Below are 20,523 nucleotides of genomic sequence, written 5' to 3' on the forward strand. Positions count from 1 at the left end.
TCTGTAATTAGGACTGCTTCTGATTCACCCGAAGGAAGCTTCCGCAGTGCCAGTACAATAGCAAATAACTCTGCTACGAATATTGGTGTGTAATATGGAAGCCAGACCTAAAAGGACCAATCAAGGGAACGTGAGAAGATACCTAATCAATCCTTTTCATTTGATACGGACGCATCAGTCGCACTTATGTTGTTCATGCTGACATACGCCAAGTAATCTTGTAGCCAATCATTTAAATATTGGATTGGCATTTGCTTCACATTAGAGGAGTGAATACTTTCAAATTCTATATGAATGACTATATCAAACTTACTTGTTGGGGAAATATGTTTGATTTTCGCGTTCAGTGGTTCTACCAGCATTTACACGAACATGATCTGTGGTGTGTTGAACTGTGACCATAGAGTTTCAAAAATAAGCTTGGCTCTTCAATAAAAGCAGAACACGATTATTTCTGTGGCAAGTTGTATGAATGTTTTCAAAAATGTTCGGACAGTAATTATTGTTTTAATCTTTTCAATAATGAAGCCAATCGCGCTTATATGTAGAGCACATTATTAGCAACAAACTTGTGCAGTTCAAGGCACAATTGTAAAGCTTTCCTTTCTAATAGTATTATCACTCTCATTTTATAAGTTTCACTGCCATAAAATAACGCACAGCCGAATTCCATGATAGGTCGCATGTACATTTTGTAGATCATTACCAAAGAATTTCTTTGCAACAGAGGTTTTCCATTACTGAACTTGCGTAACCACCCCATGGTCGCGCTGCCTTGTACTGTATTTTGCTGTTATGTATGATGCCTAATTATTTGAGTGAATCCACCTGGGGAATCTGCTCTGTGCCATACATCAGGGAGATCTTGACAGGATCTTTGAACGAGAGCACGAGAAGCGAGCTTTTGTTTCATTTAAAGACAGTTGAATCTTTTCAAGCTATTCCTATATCAAGTTTAGGTACTTCTGTTATATCTGGTAAAAAATGGCAAATCACTATTTGTGGCAAAAAAGGCAATGTCATCTCATGCACACATAAATGAACGTCGCTATGTGTTGGGATCGTGCTGAGGAAGATGTTAAACAGCGTCGTTGAGAGCACTGCTCTCTGTGGTACGCCACGTAACTGCTAATATCTCTTAAAAAACGACCCCTTTGAAAGAAATAAAACTGTTTGTCCTTTATAAACTCTGCCACCCATGCTATTATGTTCTTTAGTAAGCAATACATTTTCATTTGCTGAATTAGTATTTTACGCTCCACTTTGTCGTATGCCTTGGTCGAATCTAAAGTAACTAATGCACAATACTCTCTTCTTTGCCAAGCCAACTGTATGGTTTTCTCCAAAACCACGTGCGCACACTGAATGGAGGGTCCCGATTCATAGCTTAACTGACTAGGGTTCAGTATTGGCTTCACCTCAGTGTATTTCAGCACACGTGTATTCAAAACACTTTCAATTATTTTAAACCGAATGAGATGTAATGGAAATTGGCCCTACATTGTCAAGAGTAAACTCAAGTCTTTATTCTTCATGTATCAGATTTGTTTTCAAAAGTTTCTAATCCACAGGTATCCAAGAAATTTTCAAATTGTAAATAAACATAATGCGGAGTTTATGTGAAAAAATGTCGTATAGTAACTTTATCATTGCTGAGGTTACCCCATCTGGTCCAGGTGCTGCAGGAGGTACATGCCTCAATACATCTGCTAATTCCGCTAATGTCACTTCAATGAAATCCTCCCCTGCAATTGTCTTTATTATGTGTTTTGACATTATTAGCCTGAATCTATCTTCTGATTTGTTAGCAACATTATCTAATATTCCGCTGAGCTCACGAGGCTGTAAAATTAAAGAATCAATATTTTCTGAAGGCAGTACCATTTTTCTGGAATACAAAAATCTAAAAAGTGCTTTTGTAATATTATTTTGAAAGATCGCTGAATTTTTTAGTGTCATAGTCATCTTCTGCTTTGTGTGCTGTGCGTTTATTATCTGCTGCCGTGTATTTATAGTCACACCAGTTTTGGGGAATTGGCTGTGAATAGGTTGCTTCCACGCCGTTTTTTATTTTCTCTGCCACATAATACATTCAGCGCTTCACCACAGACTAAAACACCCTCCTGTGCCTGAATTTATTGTGAAAGGTGACTTTTCAATGCTCTTCACAATACCGCACACATACTCATAGCCAGAACGTATTCCTGCATGTCCTTGCAGAGAATCAAAGTGAATTTTAGGTGTTTTTGTAATCATTAATAATTCACAAATGAGTCAACTTTGTCAGTTAAAATATCCTGGGAAAGTTAACATCAAAACTAATAAAAAAGGTGGTCACTATTTGTTGCGCAATCTAAACTTTTCGGCGAAGATATCCTTAGTGAGGAGGTAGAGAAAGTCAGATCTATATCCGACTAGATTTTCCTCTAACAAACGTAACAGTGGGAAAATTGACACAAAATAGTTGATCATCAGGAATCTTGAAACCTTAAGAGACGTGGTGTGAATTGAACTCACCAGTTATTACATCCGCCCTGCAGGAAGATAACATCATAACTGAGCATTTTGTGTCCTGTACTCCTGCCGAAAAGTACGCATTAACGACAAAACAGGGGGAGCAGCCTGGCAGAGTGATGTCTAACACCACAATTTTATAGCTATTATTCTTACACAGGTAGCCGATCTTCGCTCCTTGACTAAAATTAGTTGATACAAAAACACCATGTCGACCACATCTGTTAAGTCTATCTAAACAAAATAAGCAATTTTTAGGCAGAATATTTGACCATTCGTGGGCCAGCTTTCTCGGAGACAATGATAGCGGAAGAAATTCGCGAACAAATATATGATAAATCTGGGAAATCAATCGTTAATTCCACTGCATCGCTCTTATCGAGCCTATGTTGACACATAAACCCATCGCAGAGACTGCTTGCTTCAAAATATATTTTTTCTAAAAGTGTATTTCAGGAAAGTCCTGAAAAAGTCTTTCTTTTACAAGACTTTTTTGATATGGAAGATCTGGCACGCTTCAAAGACTTTTGAGATTCAGTGTGCATATCTGTGAATTCGTTAGAATCATCTGATATAGGTTCTTTAGCTTCCTGTACTACCTGTTTGGAGGGTCCTGCTTGAGGAAACGTACATCGTGTAGGAGCTATCGGGCTTTCTCTCCCTGCGCTTCTTTAAACCACTGAATCATGGAAAGTCTGATTTCTCATAGACATTGAAGCAAGGATTTGGGTCAATTGACATGTTAGCAATTATGTCACTGCTCCAATTATGCTGTTGACAAGACGCTTCATTGCCTTTTCTGTTGCCTTCTGTATTGCCTCCACTATATATTTTGCTGAAGATACATTGGTAGCATAGATATCTGGGGTTTAACGTCCCAAAACCACCATATGATTAAGAGAGACGCCGTAGTGGAGGGCTCGGGAAAGTAAGACCACCTGGGGTTCTTTAACGTGCACCCAAATCTGAGCACACGGGCCTACAACATTTCCGCCTCCATTACATTGGTAGCACCAGTATGTCGCGTTGTTACGCTTGTGTAGCATTTCGAGTGTTCTTGTACTTCAGTCACCGTTTCCCTCAGAAAGCAACGGCTGCGTTCCACAATTTCCAATAGCCCAACTTCTCTTTTTTCACCTCACAATCTATAGAGTCTGCAGGATGCGCTTCTTGACATAAATAGCATTTTGCTTCCGCAGAGCTGCACTTACGGCTGTCATGATTTTGTCGACACATTCGACATCTAGCAATTGACCTGCACCCTTTTACGCCGTCGTCATATCTCCAACAATTCGAGCACTGCAGTGACTTTGGGGATATATGCTCTGCCTTATAGATGAGAGGTCAAGCCCTACTTTGATATGACCTTATCGTTCCCACAAAGGTTACTTTCACTAACTTGGCAGGTGATTTTCTGTTGCAAACCAGACGGGTGCACTTATATACTGACACTGCACCTGCTACCGAAATTAATTCCAGCAGCTTTGCAAGGGTCAGGCTCATATCTAGAGCTCGGATTATGTCTTTCGAACATGCAGGATGCGCTGGAATAAACGGGTTCATAAAATACGCTGCAAACTCGAAACAATTAGGAAGCTCTCGCACGCACTCTCGATCGGCAGGTCAGCACAAAATACCACCACGACCGAAATACCGGACCTCGTTGATCTTTTGAAAGTGTGATGTGGCTTTCCGAAGCTCCACTTTATTCAACTTCAAATTCTTCATCGGTATTGTATCTCCATCGGTCGGTACCAAAGCCACGGGGATGTTAGTAACTCCACTGCATAGAAAAAATCAATCGGACAATGGTCGGTATAGAAGCGAGCCGAGGGGAAGGCCTTTGGCCAGGTGAAGAAACTGACATCGAGATAGTCTGAGTCGCTTGTACTCAGAAAATCAAATAGCACACACCACAAACAACTGCCGAAAAACACTACGAAACCACAAACAAGCAAACGTTAAACTCAAACTCGATCCTGCCGCCCGTTTGCAGCCAATCGTCGTCCTTTTTCTCCTCTGCCACGGCCGTGCCACCTTATAATATGAAAACAATAAATATAAAAACCACAAATGCAAAAATACCCAAAAAAAGAAGATTCGAAATATATATTCTGACTATCAATGGCTCAGGAACAATTTAAGGAATAACGAATGTTCTACACAATGTCTCAAATTGAAACTGAGGTGCTGCTTTATTGCACATGTCATGCGGTGAAGCATCGCTTGGTTTTTAGCGAGACACACATGAAGTAGTGCACTTTTCTCAGTAGTTCCTTGGGCTTTTTTGTACAATAAAAAACTGCAGGTTTTCTAGTACATGATGGATGCCCGTGATGTAAATAATCTCTATTTAAATCAGATGTCTAATGAGCTTCGCTCGCTTCTTTCCATGAGTCAACTCACTCCTCATAAGTCGGCGTTGTAGGATATGCATCCAAGCACATTTGTTTGCATTCCTGCACATCGCAATAAAATAGGGACGATATCGCGCGCAGCTTCCCATTATACAAGCTCTGCATTCACCGCCTTTTCAGTGTGACCCTAGCATGTGTGGACATTGAACGTAACCAGATTAGCTATAACATTGTACACAAAGATCAACAGCTGCACACTTGGGGTGGAGGAGACAACTTGAGGCCGTAAACAAAACAAATTTATCAAAGGCTGCAAATGTCTCAGGCCGATGAAAAACATCGTCTTCATAAAACTTGAAACTTAAGGTGCTGTTGAACCCGAACGCTAAACTCGTTCTCACTAAACAAAAGTGCGGTTCCAAGACAGTTTTGAGTGGCGCGCGTTTATTGCAGGCCAGGTGAGCAAGTATGAGCGCGTCACGAGGACGCCTTAGGAGTGACTAGTGACAATAGAATGCGACCATGTGTCTCATAGAACGATACAAAGGAAACCAAAGGTGCTGAATACTCGCTGGGAAGGTCACCTCTACAAAATGCGGCTGGCATCCGGAAATATATTTTGTAAAACAAATGTTCCCTGACTCTTAGCAACAGCTCTCGATTAGGTTGCTGGCCTAACTTTCTGGGAAATATTACTGCTCGAAACTTTCAGACTGCGAACCTGACACCTCATCTAGATATTTTGCTTAAAAATGTTTCTATTTTTATTGGAGAACTTTGATGTTACTGGGGCTTTACCACGAGGGGCTCAGACTCGCTAGCCAAGTGCATTTTCCCACCGCTGAAAAGACGCGTGTTTGAAAAAAATGAAAGTGAAACAAGTGCTCGCAGTGAAAAGGAACGCGTGGTTATCTCTTTCCTACGCGCCATCTCACCTGGCTTAACTTGCAGCCCTTTTCTCGGGGTGAAAAAAGAGAAAGTAATTTCAGCCTTTGGCCAATCATAGTAACTTTGCTCGTACTGAACTGATTCTAAAAAATGTGTGGCAGTCAATTCGCGAAGTATTGCGCTCCTTTAGTGATTTAATTGTATGGGTGCTTGGGAAAGTGTAGTAAATCTCCTTAAAACTATCCTGGTGGGAAGAAACACATGCCGCTACCCTGAATTTTTGTGCACTCCTTACGTGTTGCAGTATCCGGGATCACTTGGCCTCTCACTTTAGCGAACTAGATCGAGTTCACTATACCTGTGACCAATAAACCATGTAAATTGATTATATGATCTTGTGACCTCATGTTGGCGTGACATTTGTGATCTGTGATGCTAAGACAAAGGCGTTACTTCAAGCCATGTTTCACATAAAGTCATGAGGGTGACTTCTTTATGCACGCGGACAGGCGTATGGGCACTGAAAAATTGAGAATACGTGACATTTACAGCTATGGATGGCTGGAAAAACTTTATTTTGTATCCTGCGTGTTAGTGGGCTGGCCTCCCGCCTAGGTACTAGGAACACAATAAAAAGTTTTACACCAAAAGGGTGTAAATGAGCTCGTCCTAAGAAGGACACTCTAAGGTTGTTAACTCAGCACCTTCTAAAAGGGTACCTTTTCATGCACCCTTAGAATAGGGTGTACTTGTAAAAAACTGTAGGAGGTTTCAAAAACACCCTCAAAAGGATGCCTTCAGCGTCCTTCACTTTTTGACACCCACTGATGAGGGTGCGAGTGCGAGAAGTTTGCGAAAGGGTGTTGAGTGCCCGTGACAGGTGTGCAAGTATTTTTTTAGAGTGCACTAATAAATATCAGCATGCACTGAATGCACTGTACTAAGCTCTTTCAATGCGTGTGGGCAGAAATATATACATGTGCAATCGTGCAGGAACTTCTGCTGAATATATATATATATATATATATATATATATATATATATATATATATATATATATATATATATATATATATATATATATATACATCACAGTATATGCATGATGCGCACTACAGAAAACTTAGCCTTGGAGCACTTGCATATTGCATTTATTAGGCAACTAAAACTCGTGAAGCCACCGGAGCCGTTCCTGTATACATTATTTTTGCCACAGAATTGCGTGAACAGACGTGAAGCATGTTCACGTATACGCACACAAGAGACGCGACACCTCACATGTTTATTTATATTTTTACAGCCTAATTTTTTTGATAATTCTTTGAAACATACAACTACAGTGGTTTCAGTTTAGTATACTCCTTCGAGTACACAGTCAGAGACTAGAAATGCAATGCACGCAAATATATAACGATAATGTTTAAAACATATACAACCACACTAGTTTCAGTTTAACTCCTTCATGTACACAATCGAGACCAGAAATGAAATATAGGCAAATATATACAGAACATTTTTACAAATATATGCAATCGCCGTTATTTTTATACGCCTTTTTGTACATAATCAGTGCCGAGAAACTATGTACACGAGAATGAGTGCTGATAATTCTTTTAAGTGTATACAATCACAGTGGTTTCGATTTTGTAATCCTAAAAGTATAACAATCGATTACGAGAAATGATGTACCCGTAAAGATATACGATTTTTTTCACATATATCTTTAACGAATACTGAAAAACCAATACAATGATTACAAACACAATAATATAAAACAAACATCAAACTGATTCAGGACACACAAAAACAAAAGAAGGAGCTAATGCATAATTGACACTATTGACACAGCAGGGTCATTACAAGCCAAACGTCCCAGCCGTTTGGGCGACCATCTCAAATGTATTAAAAAATCGTGCTGCATTGAAAACAGCGAATTTCTAGAATATTTAGGAGAGAAATTAATTGGTAAGGAGGCTGCCTTCTGAACTTTCTGAAATGCCAACTGGGTGTTTGTGAAAATTTTGATGAGACAAAGAAAAAAAAGGAAGAGCCATTGGTGGAAGTGCCGCAGCTGTCGACGCTACCCTTCTCATGTCTACAAGGCCGTTGCCGGTACAACCCTGGCCAGGGTGAGCGGGAAACCCGCCAAGACGGCGCCGACAGGAAATGCTAAGGCGCATTCGGTGGATTTCGTCCTCAGTGGTATTAGTGAGAGAGCATCGCTACACCTTTATTCAGAAGAATTCGTTTTGCATTGCTCATGTCTGGCACTTCTATATCTAGTGCCACAAACACTGAATACGTAGCAGAAGCTGGGACAAATCAATACATAGTGACAGATGATTAGAAGGGCTGTCACGCACTATGAAACTTGCTGAGGTTGTTACTAAACTTCTTGCTGACCACATAATCAGCACATAATTTTATATGGTTGCACAATCAGCTAACAAAGCACGTGTAACAAAAGAAACGCACGTTCTAGGTAGATGTTGTTAATATAAATCACAGTTGTGTACGCAGTTACACCTTTCCGTGTGAATTGGTCTTGACCAACGTCTTCGAGCTTAGCAACGCTTCAGCGTACCTCAACAGCTACCACAGCAAATTCGTAAGCAATGATGAGGTACGAGAGTGTGCAGCTGTTTTTCATGTAATGAATAGGCCGTGTACAGTGCGTTGGCCACCGCCATTTTCTAAGCCGCTGCTTATAGACTTCGTCTGAACAGCTGTGGGACGTTAAACAATATCAAGCAAGAACCCCTCCCCCCACACACAAATTTGAGGCCCCACGGGCTGATACACACGCACAAACATGCACACGCGCGCACACGTACATGCACACACACATACGGCTGCATACACATGCGAGCGTAGACGCACACTAGCATGGGCGTACACATGTGCGCAGGCACGCCTAACACAGGCACAGACTCAGACATACACGTACACGAACACATGTGCGGGTGTACACACAAGCGCGCCTATACACGAATACGTGCGCAGGCTAATGCACACACACACACACACACACACACACACACACACTCGGGCGAATATATGTGTGTATGTATATAATCCATAGCTAAGATGTAGTTTACAGCCAACGGTAACGAAAACTTTCGTAACATGGATGGCAGATAATTGCCACTACAGATGAAACGCAATTCGATTCTGCTGGCAGTCTGCTGTCTTCGGAGAGCACCTTCACACATGCAAAGTGAAGTAGGCCACCATTTTAAGCAAAGTCAACGTATTTATGCAGTGGCTACGCTGTTTGTTCACTAATCCAAAGGTCACGGGTTCAATGCCGGCCGTAGCGGTCGTAATAGGACGGAGGTGAAATGGTAGAAGCCCGTCTATTGTGCGATATCAGCACCCTTTAAAGAACACGATACGGTCCAAATCTCTGGAGCTCTGAAGTACGGCGTCCGTTATAATCATATCGTGGTTTTTGGACGTAAAACGCCGGATATTATCATCGAGTGTTTTTCTTTTGCTGAATATTCTATCTAATTTATCGTCACCTACACCATTCTGAGGCCCAAAAGAACCCTTAGAGCCAATTTTAGGGTGCTATCGGGCCACGCACCCAAAATAAAAGTGTGCTTTTTTAAAATCAACCATTTATGTGTGCCAAAAGACGTTGCAAAGCGTGCTTGAACGTAAAGCACCCTTTCTACACCAATTTGGGTGTAAAACTTTTTACAGTGATAGAAGGTCTTGCCTCCTTCCTCAGGCTGCTGTATTGCTCATTGCCCGGGGCTGAACTAAGCAGTATGGCCCACCAACGCGTGCGGAGGCTGTCGCTGAAGCCGCGACGGTTTATTTTATTTTATTTTTTTTTTTTGAGTGTACGAGGACACATGGATGGGCAACGAAAAAAAAAGAAATGACAATGTCATCTATGCTGTAACTAATACGTCAGGCCTGCGTAAAAGGCGCAGCAAAGTGAAAGCAAAAGCTACAAGAGCGGCCTAGAGCCTTGTCTAAACGCTCATTTGGTAAATACTGCAAGCAAACTGGCTTGATACCCACTACGGCATTAAAAATGAAATTTTTTGGTTGAAGGACAGCATTCGCTACGCTCGTTTTCGTCAATCTTCTGAAAAGCATAGTGTCCGCTAAACACTTGCATGGAATTTCGTGCCAGTCGTTCATGCAACTGACGACGATGCGGACGACGATGAGGAATTATGACTGAAGTGGGTATGCGCTACAGTTAATGCGTGAAGAAGAACAAGCTTTTGTAATAAGTTAGAGCATTTAACGACCCACTCGTTACGCTATTTGCACTGTGTGCTTTATAAGTTGTAATGACGCGATTGCTTTCCCGAAAGAAAGTTTGCCTACAAGTCCCAAACACAGGTGTGGCTCAGTAGTAGAATACTGACTGGGACCCAATGGACCCGGGTTGGTGCCCCACTCTGTCATGGCCGCAAGGTGTCTTTTTTTCTTTTTTGCGATGTGGTTACGGACACCAGCAGTGGCGGCGGCAGCAGCAGTTGTGGTGGCGGCGGCGGCAGATCTGCGCGTGACCTTAGTTGTGATCTCATCATAGCTTTCGCTGTAAAACATTTGTAAGGTGCCAATTTGTAGTACTGCTGAGGCAGAGCGTAATTGTGATAAGTTGATATGTTTATTCATGAAGCGTAATGGTGTCTTATTAAAAAGGAGAAACTTTTATTGTATCTAATTCTAGAAGATGCATCTGGCTAGTGATATGCACACGGTACAAATGCATTCGCAAATGTTCATGTCAATGTTGGCCTCCTTTACAGCTGAGACTCCAACCACAATCACCAGGTGACATTAGTCCACTCATGGTCAAGGTCCTGAATAAAACGTCGGCGCTTCGCTGCTTCTGTCTGGAAGACTCCCAACTAACTGACGAAGCAACTTCTGCTGCCTTCGATGCCACCACTCGCCTGCTGCGATCGCCTCTTGCGGAGCTTTCTTTGTGTTCCATACGCTTGCTCGGGCATTCTGAGAACGCACATGCTTCGTTAAATGGTTTTATGTTGGCGCTTTCGGAAACTCGGGAACTTAAGCGGCTGAAAATCGTCAACATGGTCGTCTTAAGCAAGGTAACGTTTATGTCTGCGTGTGTGCGTGCATGGGTGTGTGTGTGTGTGCATTGCCGGCAGATAAAGAGGGTTGACTGCGACGAATACACATTCAAATCTTTGCCGTTTGGAAAATTATTAGACTGCATGCCTGAATTTTCTGATCCTGTTTCACCTCTGCACAAATCATTCTGTAATTGCAACACTACTAGTTTCTAAAGATTCACGTAATCTGTTGCATTCCCAAGACAAGTGATAAAGAAACATACAGCATCTACGCAGTGTCCTCATGTTTGATACCTCATATCATTTGCCTAGTTCATCATTCCCTACCGATAATTGAAAGTTCGATAAGGAGCAGTGTTCAGCAGACTGAAACATACCACTCTTTAACCCAGGTATGCCTTCTGCTAGTTTATTCCTGATCCGTCTCTTAAGATCTAGTTCATTTTAGCCAAAAAAAAAAAAACTGCGGTTATTGAACTGATCTGCACACGAACAGACCATGGCGCTGAACGGCTTCGAGCGATATTATTGATATCTACGATATAATGCACTAACGACATGGCCGCATTTAACGAGCATGTACATGTGCTTGAGAAACCTTAAAAGGAAACGCTCTAGCGAATAACCCCGTTCTTGTGCGCATCGTAAAGTGCGTGCAGGTGGCGGTGTTTCGCGCAATTCTTAGTATCTCTAACACTTTGTTTGCTGATGTATTGATTGTTCTGTAAAAACGAATGAATGAGAAACGTCGTATCTTCTAGCTCCCAATCAGATTGCTCCTTCCATAGACAAATTCTGCAAGATGAAATAATAATTTCACCAGAGACAATTAAACACAGAACATGCTACACGCTAAGAGAAACAAAGCACATAAACAAGAAAACAACAAAAACATGTATTTAAGAAAATATCTACTGGCTGTGTACTTGGCATAAGTGTCTAACATGCACAGATTATATTTGCTGTTGTCAAAATATTTTCAGCCGCAGCGATAAGTTCTTGGCTTGTTTTCCCTCAAGTGGAATGCGATTCCATATTGTTATGCCAATTAATTCCACTGGTCTGGCCATACAAATTTTGCGCCAGTGGAATGGTAAAGATTCCAACTGTTTTGTTTCTTGTCAGACGATTGAGCACACGCAATATTGATACGCTAAACAGAAAGTTGTCCTTCATGATACTAGTAATGCACTATGCCATATTTATTGCGCGTAAGAAATAAAATGGTACGATTTAACCTTAGTATAAAAATTATCTGCTAACTTCTATTCGGCAAGAGAAATATTAGTTTAAATGACTCGTTTCTGCAGACGTTGGATAGGTTCAAGTTAAGTAGGGAACGTCGATGTCCATGAATCAATACAGTATGTTAGGTGAAATTAAAAAAATGAAAAGCACAAGATGCGGAGAATGTTTGTTGGAAAGGAGTTCCGAGCATGATAGACCATGAAATAAGCAGATTTCATCTTCAAACAAAGAGCTTAGATGTGATGCTGACAGGTCAGATAATGATGCCAAGACAAGTATAAGAGTCATTGCGTTCGAGTGGGCATTGATCTTCAGAAAGGCCTCTCCTGTGATACACAATAAGCGCTCTTTATTAACGACATCAGCTCAAGTATAGATCAGAATGTTTCTGTAGATGCCCTTTTCCTAGATTTTGAAAAAGCTTTCGATAAAGTACCCCATAAACGCCTTTTTTTAAAACTTTCCCGCTTAAACATTGACCCAGCAGTTCTAGAATGGATACGAAATTTTTTGTCAAACCGGGAACAGTTCGTTTACTCCAACCAGACATCATCTAACACGCGTCCTGTCCTTTCAGGTGTACCTCAGGGTACGGTGCTCGGTCCCCTTCTATTTTTAATTTATGTTAACGACCTACCTAGCAATATATCGTCCCAAATCCGTCTATTCGCTGACGATTGCGTGATTTATCGTCCTATTAACTGCCCTAATGACTCCCAGATCCTTCAAAATGATCTAATAACTATAGAAACCTGGTGAAAAAGTGGCTCATGACTTTGAACATTAGGAAAACCTCCGTCATCTCTTTTCATCGCAGGAAATCTCACCCGGCTACTTCATACTTTTTTTCTGGTTGCGAAATATCCCTGGTGAATTCCTACAAATATTTAGGTATAAACATTACGCCAGATCTTACTTGGTCCTCCCACATAACAAACATTTCTAACGAAGCAAACAAAGTCCTTGGTTACCTAAGAAGAAATTTACGACTTGCTCCCCTTCTGTTAAACTTTTAGCATATCAAACACTAGTCCGTCCGAAGCTTGAATACGCTTGCGCCGTCTGGGATCCCCACCAGCCTAATCTATCCAAAACATTAGAATCTGTCCAAAATAGAGCAGCTAGGTTTATATATTCCGATTACTCGCGCCACACAAGCGTTACTAACTTAAAGATTAAAGCCCATCTTCCCAGCCTTGAACTGCGACGCAAAGTCGCTAGATTAGCTCTTTTTCATAAATTTTTTCACTCACTGTCCCACGCATCTGTTATCATGCCCGCGCATCGCATATCTTCCCGCACTAACCACAACAACCCAGTTTACCCTGCGCATGCCCGTACAACTGCTCACCTTCGGTCATTCTTCGTTCAGACAGCGAAGGATTGGAATGACCTTCCGTCCCACGTCGTGCGCCACTCCAGCCCCATTCTTTTCAAAGCGCACATTGAAGAAACCCTGTACTGCCCACCCCTCATGTAACACCCCTCCCTGGGGTTTTTGAGGTATAATAAATAAATGAATAAACAAATAAATAAATAAATATGTTGGTAAATACAATCATTACAGATAAATTTTCAAAGACAGTGAAAAACGCTATATTTAATTTGTGTAGTAATATTGCTCAACTTATTGGCAACGAACCAATCGGAAATATTAAAAATCTCAATTTGTGCTTTTTTCTGATGTTACTTGATGTTGTTACCCGTAATCAATAGAGCGGTGTCTTCGCAATCTCATTGTGTGCCTCTTCCTGTTCTTTCTTGATGTTTTACACGTAATTATCAGAGCGGTGTCATCTCAGTAAATTGATATATCAGAAAAACGTAAATATTGGGAAAAATTATAATATAAATCGCTAAGAACAAGGCATCATGTACTGACTCTGGAAATACTCCGGCTCTCAGATGCTATGGGGGTGAGCCTATATTATTTATTTCAACAATTTGTTGTTGGTTATGAAAACAACTTCTGAAAAACCAAGTTCGTTGTCACGAAAGCCATACGCCATTCGCTTATTGAGTAGTATGTTAAGATCAACGGTGACGAAACCCTTTTTTAAATCAAGTTAGATGACTAACACTAATTGGTTATTGTTAAGAGCGGTATTTATTGTTTCTGGTATTGAAAGTGCTGCGGTGGACGTCGAATGTATAGGTGGAAAACCATGGTGTTGTGCACCGTTCATGATAATTTTAAAAAAGAGAATACGATAGTATTGTAAAATTGTGTAAAGTAATATAAGATAGTAAGGTGGAGGCACAGCGATGGCGTAGTGGTTAGAGTATCCGCCTCGTATGCAAAAGGTCCGTGGTTCAAATCCCGGTGCCGCGCAGTTCCCAACCAAATTAAAAAAACAGAAAATCAGCGTGGTGATGGAACTGCATTACGAGGCCTGGGGTGCGGCCTCACCAGCAACCCCCGCCGGGAACGCACTCCGTCACCAGAGAAGGATTGGCCACCCTGGTGCAGTTTCTGGCCACTACCTCCCACTTGCATACGTCAAATAACTCACGGCCCTCAGTCCCCAGCAGCTGCGAAGACTCACCACGGCGGCGGTCAGATCTGCAACGCAGCAGAGGGTGCTAAGAATCTCTGGATCCGGACAGGCCGCCTTTGGAACCTGAACTTGGCAACGTTTAACGCTAGAACCTTATCTAGGGAGGGAAGTCTAGCTGTTCTGCATGAGGAGCTAGAGGGTGTTAAATGGGATTAATATGGCTCAGTGAGGTTAGGAGGACAGATGAGGCCTATATGGTGCTACAGAATGGGCGTGTCCTCTGCTATCGGGGCTTGGCTGACAGAAGAGAACTTGGAGTGGGGTTCCTAATTCACAGAAACATAGCTGGCAACATAGAGGAATACTATAGTATTGCCGCCAGCACGTAGTGGGTTGACAGGAAGAGCGGCTCTAAATCTGGAGGAAAAAAGAAGATCGCGTTCTTCTTTGCTCGAGAGCCAGCCACGACTGACGCATCGTCCTAGTGCTAGCTACCTGGTGGTTTAATAAATCCCCCAGTACTTGTGACTCATCGTGACAACTGGTGGAAGTGCTGGGTAGTCTCACGGATGCTGCAGACCCCCCCAGGAAGCCGCGATACGAGTCCAGTGCCAGTCAATACTCCCGTGCATCGGACCAGCCGCCGAATCAGGGGATTGCCTTCGGAAGCCGACGATACTGCTCCCACCACGTCGACAAACATGACCAGCGCTTCGGTGCAAACCTCGGCGACCGGCACGGGAAGCACGACGTCGAACCGCTACACGTTGGAAAGCCCACGCGCACCGGCGACGTTCCATGGCTCGGAGCACGAAGACGTTGAGGACTGGTTGGCGGATTTCGAGCGCGTAGCCGCCTTGAATCAGTGGGACGACGCGGCGAAACTGGGTCGTGTCTACTTCTATCTCGAAGACGGGGCACGTACGTGGTATCAAAACCGAGAGGAACTGCTGACGACGTGGCCCGAATTCTCTCGTAGACTTCTGCAGACGTATGCCAGTGCTGATCGCCAAGAACGAGCTGAACGAGCAATTCTGGCCCGCGTCCAGCTGCCAAACGAAACTGTGACCACGTTCGTCGAAGACATGACGCGCCTCTTCCGACGGGCCGATTCAAGAATGACGGAGGACAAGAAGTTGCGTCACTTGATGCGCGGTGTCAAGGACCAGCTTTTTGCCGGCCTCGTGCGCAGCCCTCCGAAGACGGTCGCGGAGTTCTTGTCCGAGGCCGTGACAATGGAAAAAATGCTGCAGCAGCGATCCAACCAATACAACAGGCAAGTCAATGGCATGTCTACTGCCGACATTTTCACCGCCACTAGAACCAACAACGACTATCTACGTGAACTCATCCGTGGTATAATACGTGAAGAGTTACAAAAGGCTGGTGTAACACCTCATCCTACAGTAAACTCTATTACAACTGTGATCAAAGATGAGCTGCACCAGGCCCTCCGGGACACCTTGCCTCATGATACAACTGTGCCAGCTCCTGCTGAATACCGCCGTGAGACAACCTACGCAGAAGCTTTGAAACGCCCTGCTGCATCGCCGCCATTATTCGTCCATCCTGTTCCTGCTGTTTCACTACAGTCAGCGCAGCACATGCCGTACTACGAAGGCACGTACACGCCACCACCGTTGGCCTTTGTCCCTGGTGCTTCTGTCGCCCATCGTTCAGTGCAACCAATTCAGTACATCGACGATCGGCGCACGTCTCCTCGAAAGTCTGATGTTTGGCGCACACCTGATCGCCGGCCTCTGTGCTTTCACTGTGGAGAAGCTGATCACTTGTACCGCCAGTGCCCATATCGCCGTCTTGGGCTTCGCGGCTTCTCTGCGTACTCACCGCCACCCCGTTACGTCCAGAGACCGCGCGACATCGAAAACTACCTCTCCCAGCAGCATGCACCACCATCTGCCGGGCGCCAGTCGCGCTCGCCATCACCGAGGCGATTTTCATCAACGCCCCAGCGGTATTCTACCACACGGTCTCCCAGCCCCCGTCGGGAAAACTAGACCAAGCGACCTCTGGGGGCGGGGTCGCTGAACGTCGAAGCGCTGAAGACCTCCCATTGACGCAGAACTGTACGGAAACCAGTCCGACATCACATACTGCTGCAAAGGATGGCCGACTTTCACTCGACATAGCAGTGACAATTGATGGTTGTGCAGTTAATGCGTTAGTGGACACCGGCGCAGACTATTCCATACTGAGCGGGAAACTGACAACGCAGCTGAAGAAAGTCATCACGCCGTGGCATAACTCGCAGATTCGGACAGCTGGTGGCCACGTCGTTACTCCACTGGGTGCCTGCACAACTAGAGTACAGATTCAAGGGTACACATTCGTAGCAAGCTGCCTTGTTCTACGCGAATGTTCCCGTGACGTCATTCTGGGAATTGACTTTCTACAAGAAAATGGAGCTATCATTGATCTACAAGAGCGCCGCGTCACGTTCTCAGCCCAGCGAGCAATCAACGTGCAAGATGGTGGAAGGCGTGTCGACGTACTCCGTATTTCTGAACAGAGTGTGACGCTTCCTCCACGAACAAGTGTTCTAGTCGACGTAACATGCTGTGGTTTGGGCGATGGCGATGTGGTGGCTGAGACAAATTTAGAACACCTCCTGCAGCAAGGCATTTGTGTAGCTAGAAGTGTAATACACCTTCGTGATGGTCGATCTGAATTGCTCGTAACCAACTTTAGCAACGAGCATCGACATCTTTTCCGTGGCACTTCGATAGCGTTTGCCCACGAAGTAGCAAACGTCACCAACTGTTTCACGTCCGAAATAGTGGATACCGCCGACACGTCAATGAGTAATATTGACATCAATCCTGATCTGCCCACCGTTAACCAGACTGCACTACGAGCGCTTTTGTTCGAGTTCAGGTCTTGCTTCGCAACTTGCTCAAAGATCCGCCAGACGTCCATCACTCAACACAGGATCATCACGTACGAAGACGCACGTCCGATACACCAGAACCCCTACCGCGTGTCGGCCAAAGAACGTGAAGCAATACGCACACAAGTCACCGAGATGCTTGACGATGGCGTTATTGAACCATCGAACAGCCCGTGGTCATCTCCAGTCGTACTTGTCAAAAAGAAGGACGGGTGGCTACGCTTCTGCCTCGACTACCGAAAGCTTAACAACGTGACGAAAAGGGATGTGTATCCGCTGCCACGTATCGACGATTCGCTGGATAGACTTCGTCGTGCCCATTATTTCACTTCTCTCGATCTCAAAAGCGGGTATTGGCAAATCGAAGTAGGTCAGCGAGACCGTGAGAAAACAGCCTTTGTGACTCCAGACGGCCTATACCAATTTCGAGTGCTCCCTTTTGGCTTGTGTTCTGCACCGGCAACTTTCCAGCGAATGATGGACACTGTCCTCACAGGGCTCAAGTGGCAGACTTGTCTTGTCTACCTTGATGATGTGGTGGTCTTCTCTACCACGTTTGAGCAGCACCTTCACCGCCTGCGCAGCGTGCTGGAGGCTATCCGATCGGCGGACCTCACACTAAAGCCACAGAAGTGCCACTTCGTCTTTAAAGAACTAAAATTTCTTGGACATGTAGTTAGCGCCGAAGGAATCCGTCCCGATCCGGACAAGCTTGCCGCTGTTGCCGAATTACCAGCTCCTGTCGATAAGAAAGCCGTCCGGCGCTTCCTTGGTTTGTGCGCCTACTATCGCCGATTCATTCATGGCTTTTCACAGATAGCAGAACCTCTGACTCGTCTCACAAGGGACGACACGCCGTTTGTCTGGGAAAACGAGCAACAAGCAGCTTTTGATGAGCTGCGACAGCGCATGCAATCAGCGCCCGTTCTCGCTCATTTCGACGATGATGCTGACACGGAGGTCCATACCGACGCTAGTAACATTGGGCTCGGTGCAGTGCTCGTTCAGCGTCAAGAGGACATCGAAAGAGTGATAGCCTACGCCAGCCGCTCTCTATCCCGTGCCGAGGCGAATTATTCCACTACGGAGAAAGAGTGTCTCGCAGTCGTGTGGGCAATCACCAAGTTCCGCCCGTACCTTTATGGTCGTCCCTTCAAGATAGTGACGGACCATCACGCGCTCTGTTGGTTGGCAAGCCTGCGTGACCCTTCAGGTCGGCTAGCACGGTGGAGTTTGCGGCTGCAGGAATTTGATGTCACCATCGTCCATAAGTCCGGCCGTAAGCATGAGGACGCTGACACACTCTCACGCGCACCCCTTCATGTCGTCAGTCAGGAAGCAGAGGAAGACGAAGGCTTTCTGGGCGCTGTTAGTGCATCAGACTTGGGCAAACGACAGCGAGATGATGCAGAGATTCGTCCAATCATTGATCATTTAGAGGGCCAGGGCGCAATTATACCACGTCATTTATCCCGCTCGTTGACGTCGTTCTGCCTACGACACGGTGTGCTGTACAAGAAGAACGCTCGTTCGAACAATCGTGCTTACCTCCTGGTGGTTCCTCGAGACATGCGAGACGACGTCCTCTTCGCTTGCCATGACGAACCCAAATCCGGTCATCTGGGCTACTCAAGGACACTTGCCAGAGTGAGCGAGAGGTACTATTGGCCAGGACTTTCAGCAAGCGTAAAGAAGTACGTAAAGAGCTGTCGGGAATGTCAGCGCCGAAAGCAACCATCTGTTAAGCCAGCTGGTTTACTTCAGCCCATTGAAGCACCCTGCACGCCGTTCGACCAAGTCGGCATGGACATTCTCGGGCCATTTCCTATGTCTGCGGACAGCAACAAATGGGTGATCGTCGCGACCGACTATTTGACACGCTACGCAGAAACCCAGGCGATCCCACGAGCCACGGCTTCTGAGGTAGCACAATTTTTCATGCGCCACATCGTGTTACGACACGGTGCTCCTTCCAGTGTAATAACGGACAGAGGGACGGCATTTACGGCGCAGCTTACGGACGAAGTTTTCAAACTGAGCAACACCAGACACCGAAGGACAACTGCGTACCACCCGCAAACCAACGGACTTACTGAACGACTGAATAAGACCCTCGCAGACATGATCTCAATGTACATCGACGTACAGCACAAAACATGGGACCGGATCTTGCCTTACGTGACCTTCGCGTATAATACCGCCGTGCAAGAGACCACGCGATTCACGCCATTTCGGCTTCTCTACGGCCGCGAAGTGCAGACCATGCTAGACTCAATGCTACCGTGTCAGGACGAAGACGAGTTGGCAACAGACGCCGAAGAATTCGCAGAGCGTGCCGAGGAAGCCCGGCAGCTCGCGCGACTGCACATCGGCCAGCAACAGCAGGCAGACGCACGACGCTATAATACCCGCCACAGAGAAGTGTTTGACAGCCCCGGAGATCAAGTTTGGGTGTGGACGCCCGTCCGCCGCCGTGGCCTTAGTGAAAAGTTGCTGAGCCGGTACTTTGGCCCATATAAAGTGTTACGCCGCGTCAGTGACGTGAACTACGAAGTGGTTCCGGACTCAACACCCCATGCACGGAGCAGGACACGGCTGAGGCCGGACGTCGTTCATGTGTTGCGCATGAAGCCATTCATTGCGCGTTGTTCGTAACTTTTCCTTTACCGTACAGCGTTCTTTGTGTTTTTTGTTTATTTTGTGAACTTACTTTCTCGTTCATTGACGTTTCCTATGTTGGCACGCTCTTCAATTTTTACTTTCACTTCATCCGAATTTCCATTTTTTTTACGTGCCTATGTAGTAGCATCGCGGTGCTGCTATGTACTTTCCTTTCCTCTTTTTGGTACTTGTTTTTTTTTTCTTTTCGGAAGGGGGGATAATGCCGCCAGCACGTAGTGGGTCGACAGCAAGAGCGGCTCTAAATCTGGAGGAAAAAAGAAGATCGCGTTCTTCTTTGCTCGAGAGCCAGCCACGACTGACGCATCGTCCTAGTGCTAGCTACCTGGTGGTTTAATAAATCCCCCAGTACTTGTGACTCA

The 20,523-nt window shown here is 44.8% G+C and overlaps 1 long non-coding RNA gene across 1 annotated transcript in view; it reads left to right on the forward strand.

Annotated features, from left to right (window-relative positions):
* LOC142785163 (uncharacterized) overlaps window positions 1-11,146 on the forward strand; it is a 50,040-nt gene extending 38,894 nt beyond the window's left edge. Inside the window, exon 3 of the long non-coding RNA XR_012888864.1 lies at window positions 10,538-11,146. This is a non-coding gene — a long non-coding RNA (uncharacterized LOC142785163). The remainder of the gene's footprint in view (window positions 1-10,537) is intronic.
* The last annotated feature ends 9,377 nt before the right edge of the window (window positions 11,147-20,523 follow it).

This window comes from Rhipicephalus microplus, chromosome 2 (assembly GCF_043290135.1).
Source record: "Rhipicephalus microplus isolate Deutch F79 chromosome 2, USDA_Rmic, whole genome shotgun sequence".
Lineage (NCBI taxonomy): Eukaryota > Metazoa > Arthropoda > Arachnida > Ixodida > Ixodidae > Rhipicephalus > Rhipicephalus microplus.